The sequence below is a fragment of the Cynocephalus volans genome, chromosome 10, assembly GCF_027409185.1.
Source record: "Cynocephalus volans isolate mCynVol1 chromosome 10, mCynVol1.pri, whole genome shotgun sequence".
NCBI lineage: Eukaryota > Metazoa > Chordata > Mammalia > Dermoptera > Cynocephalidae > Cynocephalus > Cynocephalus volans.
Window position 1 is genome coordinate 12,530,083 of NC_084469.1, and position 13,188 is coordinate 12,543,270.

The following is a 13,188-nucleotide window of genomic DNA, read 5'->3' on the forward strand; positions in this document are numbered from 1 at the left end:
AAGTTGCATAGGTATGTGAAGTAGAACTGCTTGCTTTGAACACTTGGCTAATGCAAACAGGTCACAGAGTTTCTAATGATGCTTAAAAGTAGAAACACCCCCCTGACCTGGATAGTATTGTCCATAATGATCCAAACTGTGTTCTAGTCATCCTGAAATGCCCCCATAGTTACCATGGTCTGATATGCAATAGAAGCTTAATAATTTTTGTTTGTTTGTTTGTTTGGTTGGTTGTTTTGGAATGTGGAACATGGAGGTCTAGAGACAGGGTGTACTAGATAAAAAGATCTCTGGGATTCACTTTGATTTCACAGTTTCAAAACAGTGGTAAGGAAAGCAAATTTCCATGTTCATTTGAACAGGAAATCATGGAGTAAAACATGGATTTGTGATATAATTCAGATTACATGATTAGCTTCATTCACTTTATCACATTAATACACATATTGTCTGGGTAAGCTTTCTGAAGAATGAGAATTTTAATTTTCTTTCAGACACCTTTACAATCTCAGTATCCCTGAATTGTTATTTGAAGTTAGCAGGGAATGCACGCAAACACTCTGGAACTCACTGGAAATGTTTTTCTTTGCATGCAGAAAACAAAGGGCATATTTCTAATGCTTGCATTCATTATTACAGTGAGGTATTGCTGGGAAGAAAAACATTAAGCAAATCTTTTGATCAAAACTCATATTTGTTGCAGGAATCATGGAACAAATTCAACAATAGTTTCTTTTGATTTATTCATTGCAGATGTGCAGAGCATTAAACTTTTTATTCCAATGGGTGTACACTCATTATTTGCAGTATAATAGTGCACTCTGCAGGATTTCATTTCTAAATGCAAGATGTGCTGATTACGCCTATGAGAGAGACAGGAAAATGTGGAAGAATAATAAAAGAGAGAAAGGGAGTAAACGATGAAGAAAGAGAGGCCAAGGAAAATGATTTGTGAAATAGTGGTAAAGAAGCCCTAAATATTTCCTAGTTCACCAGGACAGGAAATATCTAATTTGAGGAAAAGAGACAAAAAAGAAGTGTTCTCTTGACTGCAAAGTACTTGTGTTATACATTTTAGGGCAGAGTACAGTCCCACCCTTTAAGAGGAAAATGACCAATGGCTTTTATTTTGCATTATCTGAAAAGATAGTTAGATATGGTTCAGTGCAGGGATTTCAAATAGGTTTCACCTTAAGCAATAACTGATCAGTTAATGCTATTTTCTAGGGACATGGGACAGAGAGTGGCAGCACAAGTGCCACTTGTTTGCCATCCCTTGATATGTAAAAAGAGTAATGAATTGGTAGTCCAGAGGATCTGTGCTCAAATTCCAATCCCATTATTTTATTTTGTTGTGTTCCAAGCCTTGGAACAGCATCCCACACTTAGTAAGTATCTGCTAAAATAAAAACTCACTTAATGCAAACCGAGAGCACTCTGGCACTGAATGACACAGTCGAATTTGAGGAGTGCTCTCCTGTCATCAGTCTCATCCAGTCCTGATACCAATACTGTAGAGGAGGTACTACTGGTAGCATGGCAGAGTGGAAAGAGAATCAAGGAGGCAGAGAGAACTGGATTTTAATTCCAGCTTCTCTGCTTAGTTTTCTCATCTTGAAATACAATGAATACAATAATGCCTACTTTGCAATGTGGCATTGCTGCTCCTCTTCTCAGGACTGGCCTGTGACTTACCTTGACCCACAGAGAGCAGCAGTGGAAGTAGCATTTATGAGACTGAAGACTGAGCTTTAAGAAGCCATGCAGTTTCCACCTTCACTCTCTTGGAATCCTCAGGCCATCATGCTGCGAAGGTCAGTCTACTCTAGTGAATGGTAAGAGGCCACAGGCCAGAGAAATGGACTGCCCAGCCTGCCTCAACTTCCAGATATGTGACTGAGGCCCTCTTGGAAACTCCAATCCCAGTGGAGCCATCAGATGACAGCAGCCATGTGAGCAATGCCACTTGAGACCAGGAACCACCCCAATTGCTAACCCACAGAATTATGAATAGTAATAAACTATTATTGTTTTACACTACAAAGTTTTACAGCATTTTGTTACACTGCAATACATAACGAATGCAAGGCCAAGGCCTACCTTGCAGGATTTTAATAAGGACTAAATAATATAATGTACTATGTAAAACAACAAAAACAGAAGGAATTCAGTAAAAGGTGAATATTATTACTAGCTTCCTTTTATATATGTAAATAGCAGGTTTAATAGAACTAAATGAATCAATCGCGGTCACAGAGGTTTTTTTTTTTTTTTTTTTTTTTGGCTGCTGGCTGGTACAGCAATCAAACCCATGACCTTGGTGTTATAACACCGTACTCTAATCAACTGTGCTAATTGGCCAGCCCCTAATTGTAAGGTAGGGTCAAATAAAAACTAAAAGCAAAAGGAAAACCTCTGAGGTCACTCCGTCTGGCTCCACCCTCTGTGTGAGACCTCTGGTGAGCTGTTTATCTGTAAAACAGGGCAGTAATCATATTTGCTTGATAGGGTTGTTGCAAGGATAGGGTGAAGATAAGGCACGTATATCAATTAGCACAATACCTAGAATACAGTCAGCACTTAATAAAGTGGTATTTAAAGATTTTAGTAAAGTTTTCTATTTTAAAATATCAAAGAAGTTTTTAGTTCCTCCTTTGACAAGTGTTACTATTGAGTAGAGATTCCCTGGGCCTAGGATGTCACCCCAGTCAAGGACATAGACAAGACAAAGAGCATATGATGGCTCGCAGTTGGGAAGTTCACAGCACACAGAGGTGAATTTATGGCACCAGATACAGAGTCAGTGACCAGATGGCTCAACAGGCAAGCATGGAAAGATGTGGTTTTTCAGAATCCAGCCCTGACTCAGGGGCTGGGATTTAAGTGGGTAAAAAGCAACAGATGAAGAAATGAGTTTAAACTAAGAAAAACGTTCTATCGTTCAATGATATCACAGCAGCCTATCTGGGGTAGAACAAAGGTTGTCGGCTCCATGCCTTCTCCTCAAGCATAATTCTTGGCATGTGCTGCTAAGAGTTACCCACTGTTGGGTATTGTGTTAGTCCAAGTTGTCTAAGAAGCAGATGCCAAGATAGGAATAAATTTGCCAGGATGTTAGTAAGGAAGTAACCTATGTGAAAGCGAATAAGGAAAGACACTGTAAAGGCTGGAAGAGCCAATGGATTCTGATGCAAGTCTAACCCCAAGGGGTAGATAGAGAGGGAATGTGTGCTAGAAGCATTCTAGACAATAACACTCTCTGAGGAAGGTTTGATAAGATCTGCAGAATCCTGAGCCAAAGTTGTTCATAAGAAAAGTCCCATCTCTTCCAAGAATGGGTCTGCCTTAGTGTCCATGCCAGGCTCAGGTCCTGGCTAGAAGCAGCCTATACAAAGTGTGGCCTCAGTATAAATGTGGCAATAGATTTCAGAGCACAACTTGGGCTCTTTTTGAATTTTACCTTTTATAATTGGAGATCTTCAAGGAGCATTGTCATGGCTGCCACAAGCTCACTAGAGAAAAGCTGGGTCGAGCAGGTGCTCTGTCCACTAGAAAGACACTGATATTCTGGAGAAGTTACCAATGTGTTTCAACCATAATAAACAAGGAATAAAGCTACTTTAAGACCTGTAGAAGGTGTCAGGGACTAGAAGTGGTTGGTCTTTGTCCTGAGATATTGGTTTTACTTCAACTGACACCTTTTTTTGCATAATTTATGGACAAAGATCTTTCCAGAATTGAATATGTAGAATGTTAAAAAGGTATCAATAAAATCCAAATAAATACTCTAACATCTCTGCTAACAAGAATAACTGCTTCTTCATAGAGAGATGTGAAGAGTCTGAAGAGATGTCTGAAATAAAAGATTCTTTATCATCATTCATATTTCAAAGAATGCTACTTCATTATGATATATATGCAGATTTTTATCTTGGAAAGCAATCAAAGAGTTACCAACTTCCCAAATGAAGTTATACAGTATTTTAATATCTACAACACAAACCCATTTGCAATTTAATTCATCAAGCAAGTATATTCCTCTCTCTCTCTCGCGCGCGCGCTCTCTCTCTCTCTCTCTCTCTCTCTCTCTCTCTCTCTCTCATTTTTCTTATATACCCCTTTCAGTCCAAGGTGAAAGTTTTTGTAGCAGCCAGATAAAAGCTGTTGAAAATGCACATGCCAATTTCTATCACTATGTTTCTAAGTTGGACATTTCATTCTTGTAAATATTTATAAATAACTTACTATGGGTTCAGATCCTCCCTTTAGTTTCAAGGGGGAATAAAGAAGACCAAACCAGAGTCCATACCTCAGGAAATTTCCATTAGTACTGACATTCTTTGAGGGCAGAAGAAATGCCTTTCATCTTTAGAACTGTCATATACTGTTGTATAGTTTGTTTCCTGCTCGAAGGTCACCAGCCAAGGGAGTGAGGGGAGGTCTGATATCACCCATGCTCTACTCATCAAGCTATGCAAGCTGATACAAAATTACATCTTTCAGAGAAAAGGGTGCATTTTTCTAAATAGCACAAAGGTGCCATATGACTAATAGCACCCTGAAAAGAGCTCTGAATCCTAAGTGTGCCCAGTCTGTAGCACCTAGTAGGACCTAAATGCTGAATGAGTGAAACAATTATGCATCAGAAAATGCACAATATATTCTATTCTCTAAACACAAGGTACAGAAACTATTTTCTTTTAGAGATTAGAATATGGAGAGACTGCCATAGGCTATCTCGTCCTTAGAAGACTATCTTTGTAGCAGAATCAATTATCAAATGTACTCATGGATGATTCACAATAAAGATAATTGAAAAGGTCAGAAGAAACAATTTTGTGGGCTTTGAATGGAAATTGAATGATTTCTGAGACTCAGCAAAATCACTGTTGTAGTACTTTTTTCTCATACTCATATTCAAGCAGGTATTTCTCTAATATTCTCTGACTGGTAGCCAGAAAGGCAAATCTTAGGTTAGAAAGATAAGCCTATCTAGGAACAAACATGAGTTGAAAATCAACCTACTTGAGATAAATCAGTGGTTAATAATCACATGTAATAAAAAGGGAAAGAAAAATGTGTTTCCCAGAACTCCAGGCGAAGGCTGACTCCTCTCCAGAAGAGAAGCAGGTAGGGCTGGAGACTGAAGGGGATGGGTCTGGCGGTGGGAGAGATACAAGACAGCAAAGCATGAGGTGTGGAACCGCCAATGGTAGACAGGGCAGCAAAGAAATATCCATGTTGGGAAATGCTAATCAAGGGCTCTGAAATGAAACCAAATGCAAGGTAAGTGATTGGCCATCACATCATCATGTTCACTGGCTGTGGGTACAATCTAGAATTGAAAGTAAACTTGAGGGGCATTGAGGGACATGTGCAAGGACTTTGGCTTTTATTGAGAATAACATTGGAAGTCATCAGAGGAGTGTTATAAACTGGCCTTAAAGTGTGAAAAAGTCCTCTGGCTTCTCTGTTAACATTTAACTAACAAGGCAAGAGGAGATATATTATATGAAGGCTGCTTCAATAATCCAGAAGACAGACCTTGATGGCTTGGACCAGGGCAGCGACAGGAGAGATGGTCAGAAGACTGCATACAAATGCGGTGTATTAGGCATAGCACCAATATAAGTAACTTCATTTTGAATGAATTTATATGCAATTGTAGTTCTGAAACCACTCATCTCTACTCTCTGTTATCTTCTTTTTCTAGCGCCTCAAAACTGGAGAGGATTATCATCCTTGCCTGAGAATTCAACTTACGTGAGCCCTTAAAAGTGATGGTTTTAAGGCTTTTGCCAGGGTTTGAAGAAAATAGACAATGTAAACCCATCTTTTGTTAAAAAAAAAAACAGATCAGAAGAGGAGTATTTTTAAAAGGATCAGGTGAAAGCAACAAGTTGAAAGAAACTAACACTGCTTTGCATTATAAAATATTTGCCCAACCAGGACACTTTTGAGGGATAATTTCAAATTATTTAATTCTTGAAAAAATTCACTAACTGTTAAGTTGGTTTTGTTAAATTGCTAGGCCTATAAAATAATTCTATTCAAAATTATTTTCAAACTATAATTTTTTCTTAAAAATTATTGTATCTGTCCATGTAAAAGCAAATAAAACTGTCTTGTATTGATTATTTTAAAACTTAATATACCAATTATTAATATTATAAGCAATAAAAGCAAAAATAATATAAGTAGAATAATTATTTTAACATAGATTAATTTACTTTAATCAGTTTCTTAGTCATATCTATGTCTGATATTTTGTCACTGATATTTTTTTATCAAAGTTTTTTTTCCAGCATGTCCTTAGTATTTTTAATTTTTAAAATGAAATTGCATGCTCATCTTCAATGTAACATTTTATATTTAATAGATTTAAAATTATTTACACCTTCAATTGACTCTTTTTCTACGGACCATAATGTTTTTAATGGAGAAAACTTCTCTCTAGAGAAGTTGAGGTATCTGTTAAGCTCAGAGCAACTTCTAGTAAATAAATGTTACTCTCATTCTACTTTTTTTCTCTTACTGATGTGTAAATATTTCAGAACAAATATTTTATGGTTACTTTCCTTTTGCTTTTATTTAGGTACTTTGCTTCAGTAGTCATCAAACATTTATGATTAATTATGAATATTTTTATTTAGATATTGTGACTTCATAGGCCATTTCAATTCTGTCATCCTAGCAGAGAAGATAAATTTTTCCAATTAATAAAAAAGTGTCATGAAAGTATTCTTTCCATGTGTCAAGATATTCCAAAATGTAATTTCCAAATTCCTAAATGAAATCTCTAACACCAGTGCAAATTTTAGCGTGATTGCAAATGCCTCAGGAATCCTATGAAAAGAAAGATTCTGATTCAGTAGGTCTGGGGGTGAATGAGAGTCTGCATTTCTAAGTTCCCAGGTGATACCAGCGTTACCTGGGACCACACTTTGAAGAGAACGTTACAATTTGGGCTTTCGCTCTTGTATTTGTATAGTTTCTCCTTTTCTTTTTGAGAGAACAATTCAGTGTCTTTTTGTTTGCTTGTTAAATACTTTCAAAAGCTGAAGATTTTTTTGGAATCCTTATGTTAAATATCTTGATTAAAGATTTTCAACTAATTTTGAAGAAAATGCAAAAATTAAAGAAATTACTTTTTAGAAAAAGGTTACTACCATCATTATCTGAAAACATTTAGTTTGTTTTATAAAGTAGTTCATCACAAACATTTCAAAACTCTAACTGATTCTGGGTAACATGTATTGTCCTGCTGATGCACTTTTTAAAATTGAACACCATGTTCACCACAAAAAAACTTGTAGGTTTTACTCTAAGTACATATATATGACAATATGTTTTTTTATATCTACAGCTTCCATTTTTGTTGGTGGACAGCACAGATTGTTTAAATGCAATTATAAATTATACTTGTATGCACACCATAACCAATTACAAGTACATTTCTGTTCTGTAGTTTCTCAGCTTAATAAGAGCATTATTTTTACCACCACACTGTCTTCCACTAAAATCTGTGCTCATATTTTCTCCAAAAAAATAATATTTTACATTAAATATGGAGATACTTAATTAAATTTATAATAGCATTCACAATACTGCCAGATGTTGTACTTTTGGCAGAATGATTTTGACTCCACTAATTGAGACTTCAAAAAATTAACTATTATTGTATTTATCTTAATTTACTTTCTACTTGAAGCATTTTTTGACATTGAGGAAAAAAAAGGAAAACCTGGCATCATTTAAATCTTTACAAAGTTCTGCTAATGAAACTATCATATTAACAGTTATTGCTTTACTTTTAGTATGTTCACAGGGAAACTTAGAATCAATAATGAAAGAAATTAATTTAGAGCAGTTGTCTGATCTAAATGAAAAGTCATGCTTTAGAGAATGAGATGTAAGTTCGCTTTCTGTAGCCGTATGCGTTAAATCATTCTCAATAGAATAGTCTTCTTAAAGTAACTATTCACTTTTGAAATAGGTGCTGATATTTCCTTGCATATTTATGACTCTGGTTTTTGCAGTAACCAATATGATGATAATCCCCTTAATAGATAATAATTGACAACAAATACTTTAGGGAAATTTTACATTCATCAACAAGTTCTTAAGAAATAAAAATTTATATTTAATTTCTTATTAAAGATGCACTTTTTTACTTAACTAACTCATTGCTGCCAAGAATTTATTGCAAAATAAAAAAGCATAATGGCACAGTGAAATAAATAAATTGTTATGGAGTTACCGTACAATACATTACAAGAATCCTTATAGCAACAGCATTCTGACTACTCTCTATTCCCTGTACATATTTCACATGTATATAACCTATAATTTTGCATGTTTTTGATTTTCTGCAACAGTGAGGTGACCTGGTGCTTTATATATGTAGTATTCCAAGGCAGAACACAGCAATTCACCAAGTAGCCAGCAGAGACACTAGCAAAAAACAAACAAACAAACAAAAAAGACAGTCCTCCCATCAACACCTAAAAGTAGGTGCTAGCTTCCCTAGCTTCTCCTAAAATAGTAGATTTTATTTCACTAAGAACCCTTAATGCTGTCATTGAAAGGAGCAAGTTAGAATGTTAGTTACCTTGCATTTGGAAAGGACCAGAATAGAGAAACAGGCCATTGCTAGTTCATTTTTCATATTTAGCTACATACTAAGGTGAGACCTCTGTTCACTACATGTGCATCCCACACTCAACAGAAGGTGGAAATAGAAATGAAATCAACCAAATGCATACTGCTTATTTTAATACAGCTATCAATCATAACATTATGCTTAAAAATGAAAAATCTAGGAAAAATGCTAAACCAAACTGGATACTATAAACCAGGACTGCCTCAGGCAAAACGTAAGTGACAGTCATTCTAGTTATAGTATGAAGTACTATCCCTGCTGTAAGAAAGAAATCTCTCAACTTATTAGGGCAGTTTGGAAAATGTTTCTCTTGTGCCTTAAAGATGGAAGGCAATTATTTTTGCTTATAGGACACATTCAGCCTGCAGGCATATTTTGTTGGCTTACACAGACTTATTTTTTATTTGAATTACTTGCAAAATATTAAATTGGGAGATTTTATATAAAATTGTGGTTCCTTTTTTTTCAAAAAGTGAAAGATCTGACAACAGTGAGCTTGAATTTCCATATTACTGAAAATCAGCCATAGTGTCACAGAGTCACGTTATCCTACAAAACCAAAGGGCACCATTTAGCTTTTATCCTAAGTGAAATTAATACAATGGAATTGCACCTATGTGATAAAAATGTACTACCCTTTGGAAATGAGCAACTCCTGAGGCCCTGATATCAATGAATGACACACTTAGAAGAAATAGAAGTCTTCAGTTGGCTGTAATTCCTACCCAACCTGAAGAGTTCATTTCATTACCCGGTCATGTAAGCAATTAAATTTTCTACTATACTCTTTCTAAGAGTTGATTCTTTCTGAAAGGTAAGTATTTCTCTATGTCTGATTTTATGTTAGCTACTGGACAACCAAAATAATGAAGAGATGAATCTGCAACTCCCAGTGGTAGAAAATCCTCAAAGGGAATTGCCTGACACCATCCTGCATTGTTGTGTGGTAGTAAAGTCACCCACACCCTATTATCCTTTGCCACTTCATTCTGTAGGATTGAGAAGCAAGGGCCACAGTTTCTGTTTTGCTGGAGATCCCAGAGCCATTATTCTAAACAGTATTTTAAACCAGATAATTTAAACATTGTCACAAGTGCTTCTTGTTAGTAGGACAGAGCATGGGTGGCCTGAAGCAGAGAAGATATCAGAATATAGGGGTGCTCCCAAAAAGAGATGTATATGAGAAGAGGAAAATAGAAAATACTATAAAGAAATCTTCCCACCCCAAATCAACCTTTACCTCTAAAAAGTTGAATGTTCTAGAGGTTTTCCGCTATGGGAAATGTTGTATTTCACATTTCCCTCCTCTTAATTGTAATTTATTTCAGTTACTCTCACCTTTTAGTAGAGTTGGTTACACCCATGGAGGCATGCACAGTGGTGTTTGGGGCAGCAAAAGGGAAGAGAGGGTAAAAGCTGGTGTGATTTTCTGGTGACTGAGAGGAGAGCCAAGCATACTATTCTACATGAGAGACCCAAGTGGTGTCAAGCAGGGTGATATGGCAGAACATATCATCCTAGGTGGCAGCAATCCTATGAATAACTCATGACTCAAAAAGAACATAAAACCAACCCTTCTCTAGTGAATGTAGGAGGAAATGCAGAGACAGAGCAGATAGCAAAATACACACAAACACACACACATTCACATACACATATAAATATATATACATACATATGCACATATAGACATACATATAGAGAGAGAGTTTGGGTTGCAGGGAATTCTTTTTGAAAGAAAGAACTGATTAAAAGCTGCTGGTGTCTTTACCTTTTCCTTACAAAGTTCCCAGAGACTAAAAAGTTATATATTACATCCTCCCAACACCGACATAGCCAATGAATGACATTGTGTGCTAAAGTTTTGACACCATAAGCATTATACTAGTCATTCTTGTTGCCAGTTTAAATGTACATGCTTGTTTAAATGGCTGGAATGCATCTTGGCAGATAAGGTATATTGAATAATGTCAATACACAGCTTGTTAAAGCTGACAATGGATGCTCAGAAGGTGTCAAACAGGAGCAGAACACAGCCTTTATCCTGCCCCAGGTTGCTTAAAACTGAAATGTGGTAAATTGGGCATGTCTAAAATGAAACTGTCAAGTTTAGAAGGTTTAATATTAACTCTTTCCCTACAGATCTCAAACAGACTAATATATCTAGACACTTGCATTTGTCTTGATTTATAAAGTGCTTGAAAAATAATACTTATTAAAGCTACTGAAAATGCCTCATGAGGTAAAGGAGCAAGTAAAATTATTACATAATTATTTTCTTCTACAAATGCCCATGTGAACTTATGCAGGTTTTCTTTTCATGGTTTCATTTCAAGGATGCAAATAATTTCCCTTTGAAGATTATCCTCCCCTGCTTAGACATGGCTGTCTTGAGCACGGTGTTAAGAGAGAATCTGAGGCCATTTCTAGGCTAAAGCTACAGTTATCACAATGCAGGGCTGCTCAGGGAGGTATGGGTGGAGATGCCAGTTGTGGGCTGTGAACTGAACAGAGGCCAGGAGTGGGCTGTGAACTGAACTTCCCACTATGACTTTGACCTGTTGTATTTGTCTCCATTTGGGGCCATGTTTAGGGCAGATGGTAAGTTCTGTAGATTTGTAGACAAAGGTTTATTATTAAACTAAATTCACCTTCCTGATGATATTATGACATTGAAAAAAAAAAAACTCTAATAAAAACAGGGTGGGTGAGTCAAGATTGTATGTTGAAGGGACGCTGATACTGCACCCAGAGTAAGGGAGAAATAAAAAGTAAAATAAAATAAAGCATTAAGTCAAAGAAGGTAACAGGTACTGAGTCCAAAGCAAATGATTGATCACAGTGGTAGGGGAAACAGCAAGAGCGTTTAAGGGTCAGAATCAGGAGAAAGTCTCAGATACAAGGATAGACAGAGGAAGAGAGCCGTGAAGTTGAAGCTGTTACTGGACAGATAGCTGTTCAAGGTGAAAGGCCATGTTACACACCCAGATATTGCTAATGAATGTTTTAGTGACAATTGCAGGGAAGTATCTGGCACCAAATGTGTCACATACTACAAAAAAGGAAAAAGTATCACTATGCCACATACTACACAATATTTAAGAATTTATTAAATTTTCAAATACATTAAATAAAATAGATTAACTAGAGATAAACATAAACTGCTATGACATTTTTTTCTTCATCCAACCTGAAACATGTCTACTACAGGAGTTCTGAAAGGCAAATGAGTTAGAAATCATGTGTTGTAGGCCGGAAAATGCCCTCCCACCCCCTCCACCAACCAGCAACCCCCCCGAAATGGATTCTCCCCTTGAGCCTCGAGAGGGGGTGCAGTCCTGCCAATATCTTGATTACGGGTCAGTAAAACCCATTGTTTGACTTGACCTCCAGAACTGTAAGATAATAAATATGTGTCATTTTTAAGCCATCATATTTGTGGTAATTTGTTACAGCAACAGTAGGAAACTAATACACCACGTAAAACAATAACATTGTTATTGGTCGAATGGAATTTTTTTTCCCAGCAAGAGATAAAGAATCCGACAGAAGCCCCACATTTCCTAGCCTTGCATAGCAGAAAGTGGAAGCAGATTCAGTTTTATTTTGCCTTGAATTTTCTGGAGGCTGGAAAACAGGTGTATTTTTTTTTTTTTAAATGAACTCAAATGTCTAGAACAGAAAGTTCTGAGTGTACTCAAAATACTCAGCATTGCCATTGTTCAAACTTTCAGGTTTGCAGGGCCTCATGCTAACAACATAGGGATTGAGTGAAGAAAATGTCCTAGAAGGGAGTTTTAAAGGATAAGCATACTCATGAAAGGAAGTGTGAGCAAAGAGTAGACATGGAGAGCTGAGCACCGACGCACGAGAGGATTCTCAGAACAACAGAGCCCACTAGACAGCCACTTCCAAAGCAGAAACATCTGCCAAAAAGAGGATGTGAGGATTGTATATCTAATATGAAAAAAAATAAAATTAAGAGCATTTCTAAAGTCTACCCAGCAACATGTTTCCACTTAAGAATGGTTTGCAACCAAGTTTTCATGTATTTCTCATGCTCATTTTTTTTTAACCTGGAGACAATTTTTGTTCTTCTAGATTTTGCAACCTACTTAGCTCACCTTTTGTACTTAGAAAAATAGTCTCACTTCACTCTGAGCAAGGAGGTTGAAAGTCAGTTCTAGTTTTCATGTAAATGGAAAAAACTTTAGGAGTTCAGCGAGAAATTACAGTGAGTGGTAAATATTAGCCCATTAAACAACAAAGCAACCAGTGAATTGCTCCTCCAAAAATGATGGATTGAGCTCTGGATCAAAGAAAAGATGTGTGTCTTCATGTGTGTAATAGAAGAAGTTGGGTAAGAAGAGAACTGAGTTGGGAAAGACTGAATTTCTTTTAATGGGCTCTGTATGTTTTTCTTGACATCCCTCTTGACTGAAGGCATGGTTCTGGAAATCACCACTTTACCAGGCGTCCAAGCATAATCTTATTTCTGCAGTCAAACTGACAACACCCTTCCCCCA